Genomic DNA, 7,725 nt, shown 5'->3' with positions numbered 1-7,725 from the left:
ATTCACTATGTTAGGCTTGGGAAAGAAAAAAGATTTAGCTTGTCTCTGTAACTGACACAGATGGACAGGCCCAGTAGAAATTACACTGACAGCTCCCCTTCTGTGGTTCTTAAAAGTGTAATGTTCTTTTCATTTTCTTTCAACATTAATATTTGGGTTGTGTTGCCTACATGTGCAAAACCTTCTAAGGTTTTGAAGGTGGGGGACTAGAGGTGTGTGGTGGCTACCTGCCACGACCTCAAGCAGTCGAGAAGTGCCGGCTAGCACTGCCTGTGTGAGGCCGGGTGGCTGCCACGTGTGGGGGCACTCCAGGGAATGGTGTCTGCCTCCCTGGTAGTGCTGAGCGCTGCAGAGTGGGTAACGCAGCTTTGGTGGCTTCACACGCTGAGAGGAGGTGAAGAGAAGAGAGAAGGACACTTGTTTTCTAGCCCTAAGAACTTTTATTCCCCCATGCGTGGTAGAAACTAAATGCTCTCTGAGCAATGCAATGCAAAATGCCTGGGAACAAAGAATGACAGCAGATTAAGTAGGGGGTGGGCAGACAGGGGTGGCTCACCCAATGGGGAAAACAATGGAGAAATGACATCAATCAGAACAACCAACGGCACCATAACAGAGGTGGGTACAGAGTCCTGGGACGAATAGAAAGGCTAAGGTGGGGTGATTGATACAGAACTTGAAGAAGCTGGGGGTGGTTACAAGATTGACACTCAACAGGGAGTGACAACCCCTGACTGACAGAACCAAACAAGGAGAAAACAAGGAGAGGTGAGGAGATTGACAGGTAACTGTGGATCTGAGTGGCAGGAATTCTCGGGGTAAACAACTTGGAGCGAACCACTGTGAGGGGAAAAATAGGGGAGTACAAGGAACCAACCTAATTAACATTAATAAAACCCCTAACTAAATCAACCCAACCAAAAACAGAGGTGTTTATATTGTAATTTATTTTTACCCGGAATTTAAGTTCCATTAAGGATATTGGTCATAAGATTGGGATAACTTTGTTCCCAAACCCACTCAAATCAAAAGGAAAAATTCAAAAGCATTGAAGAGGTTCTGCCTACTTTGCAGCATGGCAACAGTCAGAGATATCCAAAGGAATGAGATAATTCTGGAACTGGAAGTGGAACAGCCATGTCAGCACCCAGCCCAGGTTTCCTACTGCCTGTAGGAAACATGCAGTAATCCTTGGGCTCTGCTTGGTGCTGGAGAGGCCTCCTCTGGAAACCGAGCTCTGGTTTGGACAAATCCCTTCAGGTGAGGTGCAGAGACAAGCCAGAGCAGAACAAGCTGCAGACAACATGACTGGGGAGAGGAAATACTGGTAAGAGCTGGCATTGTGCAGTATAAACGAAGGAAGGTTGACACAGCTGGTGTCGTGAATGAGTGTTTTAGGTTTTGTAAGAATCGCTGGCAAAAGTATTGGAAAAGCATGCTTCATATAAAAGTGAAAGCGTGACCAGGCTCACTGGCAAGGTCCACTCTACTTTTTACTTGATGGTTAAAACACACAGAGAAAAAAAACAAAACAAAATTCTAAAATCAATAAGTATAAAACCAAAATCAACACAAAAACTATCTACAGGGAGTGGGGGGAAGGTAAGGATAAGGTTAAGGATACAGGTATGGGTATGGGTAAGGGTAAGGGTAAGGGTAAGGTTAAGGGTAGGAAAAGATAAGGAAAAAAAGGAATAAGGGAAACCCTCCCATTTAATTGCAAGGTTCCAAGTAGACACTTTGCTAGACTGAGCCCTGGACTTCACCAACAGTTTAGGCCTAAATGTTTAACAGCACTTAACCGATTGCTTCAGGCAAGCAATTTAACAAAAGATTCTGGAGGATTTACTATAGAACAACAGTAACCCATTTACAAGCCTAACTTACAAATCTAAAGTGTTTAAGGATCTAGGAGAGCAAAGTTCATATTTATGGTAACCTAGACATGCTTGCATGCACACAGACCTAAGGAAGTCTGTACAAAATACACTTCTGTGAAACGTTTACCTCAAGCTCAGTGAAGTGCTCATATCAGATGCCTTTGCATCTTCTCTGAGGGTGAAGGACTTTGCCATGAGGAGTGGGGGAATTAGCCCAGGCTGCGTCGCTACTGTTCAGTGGAGGACATCCAGGTATAGCAAACTTGAGTTTTCTCATTCTGAGAGGCCTCACTCAGAGGAAGGTTGATGGTTTCAGCCCCCTGCAGTCTAGGAGAGTTCAAAAGATCTCAGGAAGGCTGTTTATAGGGCCACAAGAAAGACATAATAATTTTCCGTCCTGACTGCAATTTAGGTAACTTTCTTTGAAAGTTCAATAACAAAAATGTTATTCCACTTATTCTCATTCAGGCAAGAAAGATAAGTCTCCAAGGCTGTCCTCAATAGACAGCACTAGTTCCTGGGAGCAGACAGTGATTCTGAGCAGCTCTAGAGGAGCTGAGCCCTGGTGTTGTTCATAAAGGCCAAGACATAAAGAACTTATCTGAGATCACAGCCTGGCCCGAGGGGAGATGGGGCAGGGGGACAGGGGCACTGCACCACCATAGTTGTGTTTTAGGGTTTTACTACAGAACTCATAAAGTATTTAAGAATACTTCTTCCACAGAAGAGCAGAAGAATTTATTCCCACTTTGCAAGACAAAACCAGTAGGAAATACATGAAATTGAGTTTCAGCAGGACCCATTTTAGATATCAGGAAGAGTGTCTAATGTAAGCAAAGCACTAACAGTGCCCATGGCACTTTGGGAACGTCTATTACAGTAAGTCCTTAAGGAAAAGTTCTAAAAGTATCTCAGGATAACCAGAGGGATGGATGAGGTGAGCTATCCAGGACCTGCCAAATTTATCGTTCCATACTTCTGTGTTTTAGCTATAAATCGCCTCAGGTAAGGCAAATTAACTTATGTTAAAAGCACTACTCTGCACTGTAGTGATTATAATGTTTCAAGAATCCCAGATATTTACTCTGTAATGGAATGGAAGAGATATGAGAGCTATTGAATTCTGTAGTTACCTTTAGTTAAAGAGCTTTCACCTAGAATTAAAGCTTTTGCAAGTTAGTTCAAGAGACAGTCCTGAGAAATATCCCTCTCTAATTGATTTTTAACACAAATTGTTATTAACATAAGAAGAAATGCTATTTATGTAGAAGCAATAATATATATTTGCATGTCGATATTTATATACACAGATTTATATGTATCTTTATGTAAACATAACAGATCCTTTGAAAGGGAGTCAGAGACTGAGCACTTGTGTGGTATTTTTTTAAACTGTTCCAGTCAAATACAAGTTATAAGCAATATAACTATTAGGGAAGGAAGAAAAATCTCCTCAAAAATGCTTTCATTTTACAATGCATGCATGATGTTTTATATCAAAATCTCTCTCAAGAGCAAGAAGTGGTTATTCAATTTACATTCAATAATGCAGAAAAACAAGAAAGTACAACACAAAATCTGTTAGGAAAATGCTATTCTCTATAGTATGAGTGCAGCTTGCATTAAGGCTGTTCTGTCTTTAACTTCCTTTTTCACGCAAAGTGAAGGAAAACTGTTATATGAATTCAATCTCTAGTATTAACTGACCATGTCAGAGCACTCCCCTGAAATCAGCAGCATTTACTTGGCTGAACAAGACAGCAATATTCTCTATTCTCAGCAATTTTCTAGTTCTATTAAAGTTAGAAAGCAAACTGATGAAGGGAAATAAGCTATATACATGAAATGGATGTAAATTTATTTCATAAGTATAAAACTATCTTTCCAAAATATGCTTTATTTTTTTATTTGTATCTTTGAATTAAGCTTGTATTCATGAAGTAGCTTGCCAAGACACTCAGAGGGACTTTTATTAGGCATTTTTTAATTATCTTAAAGCACTTCTGAGAAGTATCCAGTGTTCCCTGTTTTGTGTTTTTAGAGAATCTCACTCTGGTTAGAAGCTAAATTTATTTCCATTGTTGCTCATTTTAACATCTCTCTTTCTCAAGTCAGTAGCTCTGAAAATCTGATCAATTGGGCAACATATTTTAAAGTGAGATTTCTACTCTGAATACACAGGGATCACATTGTGGCATCTGGGCCAGCCTCCCTGCTCAAGCAGGGTCACCTAGAGCACGTGGCACAGGATTGCATCCAGGGGGTTCTGGAATATCCCCAGTGAGGGAGACTCCACAGCCTCTCTGGACAATCTGTTCCGTGCTTGGACACTGCCCAGCAAAGTCATATATATACACTTCCTCATATTCAGGTGGAACTTTCTGTGCCTCAGTTTCTGCCTGTTGTCTCTTATTTTATTGTGTAAGCACTTGAAAATATTCTTTCTCGTGACACTATATTTCTGTCACTGCCCATTTTATTTATTAAGCATCTCTACCTAATTCAAGTGAAACTGAGATAAACCAAAGTACAATACTACTATATTCTTCATTACATAAGCTCTCTGTGAGCAATTGCAGTGAACAGACCATTAAATAACTAAATAAACCTCAGTCAGAAGGTGAAAGAAAACATTTACTACTTGTCCTTGGTGTGCTGGTTCTGAAAACATGAAAGGAAAAGCTTTGATAGGTATTTGAAAGTTATCAGCTTCAAAGATAAGCCTGATGCTTTTATTTACTTACTTAAACAAGGTATGTCAGCAGCAGACAGATTAAGAAAACTTTGAAAATGGTGCAAGTATTTTAAATTATGAGATCAAAATATGGTGTCTAACTTCAAACCCTCCCACCCCCAAATAGTCTGCTTTATTTGTAGCTAATCATAAACTAATGAAGGATGACCTGAGACATCGAAATTCACTCTACTATTAACATTACATGTGAAGTAGCAGTACATCTTGGCTGTTGTGATGTGTTTATGAATGCTAGCACCAGGGCTAAAATTAGTCATAAAAAAAAAAAAAAATGCAACTAATGCTATTTAGTGTTATTAGGGCCAAGTGAAAACACAGAGTTGAACAACCAAAGTGAGATTTATTTACCCTACTGCCATCTGGGATTTCTCACACTCCTGCACAGCATTTGGGGACCATGGTGGCTTGCCCAGTAAGACAGACCCAGCTGTGGGTGACCACCAGCTCCTGCTTGGGGCTGGTGAACCTGTGCCGTGTGTCTCATCTGAGGGCTGGAGAACAGCTGTGCTGGGAAGGTTCCACAAAGAGCTGGAGGTTGTTGCTTTAAAAAAAAAAAAAAAAAAAAAAAAATGGTGTTTGGCTCACAACTAATAATTAGTGCTCCTAAAATGATAAGAAAGTTGAAAGATGTTAGTGTTGGCTTTGAAAGAATACAATTAGCTCAGTACTTTCCTTCAACCATTTCTTTTTGAAGTCCTTTGCAGAAAATGCTAAGCAATTTCCTTTCCCTTTTAACATCAATAACCCTTCTTGGTAGAAGTCTTTGTTTAAATAGTTTTCTGTTGTCTGCAAACAAATCAAAGGAAAATAAAGTTAATTAACTGAATGAATGTGTGGCTGAGAAAGAAGTGGGGATTAGTCAGTGTCGGTTCTTTGGCTGTGAGATGTTGATTGCAGATACTTGAGCGAGGCCTCTCTAACGTGAAAAGCTGACACTGTGACTTGCTGCCAAGGCTGCTGGTTACAGGGTGAGCCTCAGGCCAAGCCTGAATGACACAGCAGGCCTAAAATAAACTGTAACCTTCTCCTGTGTAATATGCTCCTTTCGATTTGGGTTCCGTGAAAAGCAGTGCTGGTGGGATTGTTTCAGCTTTTACTGGAAAGCATGAGGTGTGGAGGAGGACGATCCAATCTCACTCTCCCTAAAAATTGCACCTGTGACGCAGACTACAGGCTATCTGCATGTGCCTGTATGAGTACCTCTCAGGAAGTAAAAAAGTAACACTGAATGCAAAAATATCTTTATTAAACAATGTGGTCTTTCCATTCCTTTCTTGGAAGAAGCAGTCTTTAAAAAATCAAGTTAGTTTTCTTTGCACAAGCAGATCAAATGGGGTTTCCTCTGTCTTAACTGTTTAGAAGAAATTATATACACACTAATTCCATTTAAAAGAAATTATATACACACTGGATTATATATTTTTCCCTAAGGTACAGAAGTAATGCTTCAGTGCTGAAAGTCCATGTGTTCATGCTGGTCAAGTAGTGGGATTTTTTGATGTTTTCAAAAAAAGAGAAGGTCTCACCTGGAATAGAGAAGCTGAAGTGGCTTCACACAATATTCCACACCTGTAGGCTGGCTCTCTCTGAGGATGGTAAAGTTTGCCTTCCCAGAAGCTGATAAGGGCACGATGAGAGAGTTTTCTCAAAACAATAGCAGAAAAGAATCCAAAGAAAGGATCAGACATTCAGGTCATCCTGGAATCACTAGAGGCAAGACCACAGCCATGCAGTAGTTTGTGTTGCTGCCCCTCTTCCCTGGATGTCCCTGTGATGACTGTAACTCTCCACAGAATGGAGCCAGAGCTCAGAACCAGTCCTTCCTTGCAGGATGGGACTGATAATGAGCAAATTGCACAGGGACAAAGTCCCTAAAACCTGTCCTAAAAGTGTATGGCTACAGACTTTTCTAGCTGGTGTTTTTTATGCTAAGATTGTATGTTGGAGTTAATAGCTGCTGCTATCAAGTACTTACTTCAGAACAGCTGTGACGCTGGGGGACGTGAGGTCAGTGCATGAGTATTGATGACTGAAGGTGTCCCAGTGCCATCCTGGTGCAGGGAAGCCAAGCACTGGGGACATGCAAGCACCTCTGTGTGTGACGGGTCTCCAACCCACCCTCAGGGTCTGGTCCCACCACCAGCTGAGGTCCAGGTACCTGATGACAAATATCAGGAGCCTCGCCATAACCTAGTTGCTTCCTGTGAAGTGCTGCTAATCCTCTGGCAAGCAGTTACTAGGAGGAGAAAGAAGGAAATGGAGCACTTGCTGAGAGACCATTTTGGACACCTCATCAGTGGGAGGTTTCCCTTAATATCCACAAGCTTTGAGGACATAGCCCAGCTGCTGGGTAATAAATTACTGATTACTGCTGGGTCTGACAGAGTGGGGACACCTTAGGTGTGTGGAAATGCAAGTAGGTAAAATCCACACCAGTGATGCCTGTGAACTGCACCGTAAGGCCATTGCCACATAGAAAACATCCTATTACCCACAGAGTTGACACAGTCCTGGTTGTTGGTTTAAAAAAAGAAAGAAGAGAAACCCAACACTATTTGGTTTAGGTAATGTCATATGTCTGGGTTGCTTGCTGAGATGGGGGTAATGATATGCAATCCTCTCTTGCAACTGCAGCATAATGGCAATGTCATAATAAGTAGTGGAGTGATTTTGAAGAAAATAACTCTTTCCACTAAGAATTATATTCCATTTTATTAAACTATGTGTTTAAGTTGCTCAATTAACTAAGTGAACAAAATCAAGTTTTCTACTTTTTGTTAAAGGGATGTTTCTGGACAGGATGCTCTATGCATTTGTCAGGCAAAAGGATAAAACCTCTTTGATTTCAGCAGAAAAGAATGCTAATTCTGTGTCTTCATTTCTGTTCAAGCAATCCAGTGGCTTTTTGTTGTGTTAGTGTAGCTGATCAGAAATTAACCTAGAAAGAGTAGCAATTGTTAATTGAATCTTCTAACTACAATGTGGCCTGACAATAGGCAAGTGCAGTATTTATGTGTACAGAGATATCAATTTCTTTATTTTTTTAATTTCTTTTTTTTTCCCCTTTTTTTACATATTTTGTATAGCTGG

This window comes from Vidua macroura, chromosome 1 (genome assembly GCF_024509145.1).
Source record: "Vidua macroura isolate BioBank_ID:100142 chromosome 1, ASM2450914v1, whole genome shotgun sequence".
NCBI classification, from domain to species: domain Eukaryota; kingdom Metazoa; phylum Chordata; class Aves; order Passeriformes; family Viduidae; genus Vidua; species Vidua macroura.
This window is presented reverse-complemented; position numbering follows the sequence as displayed.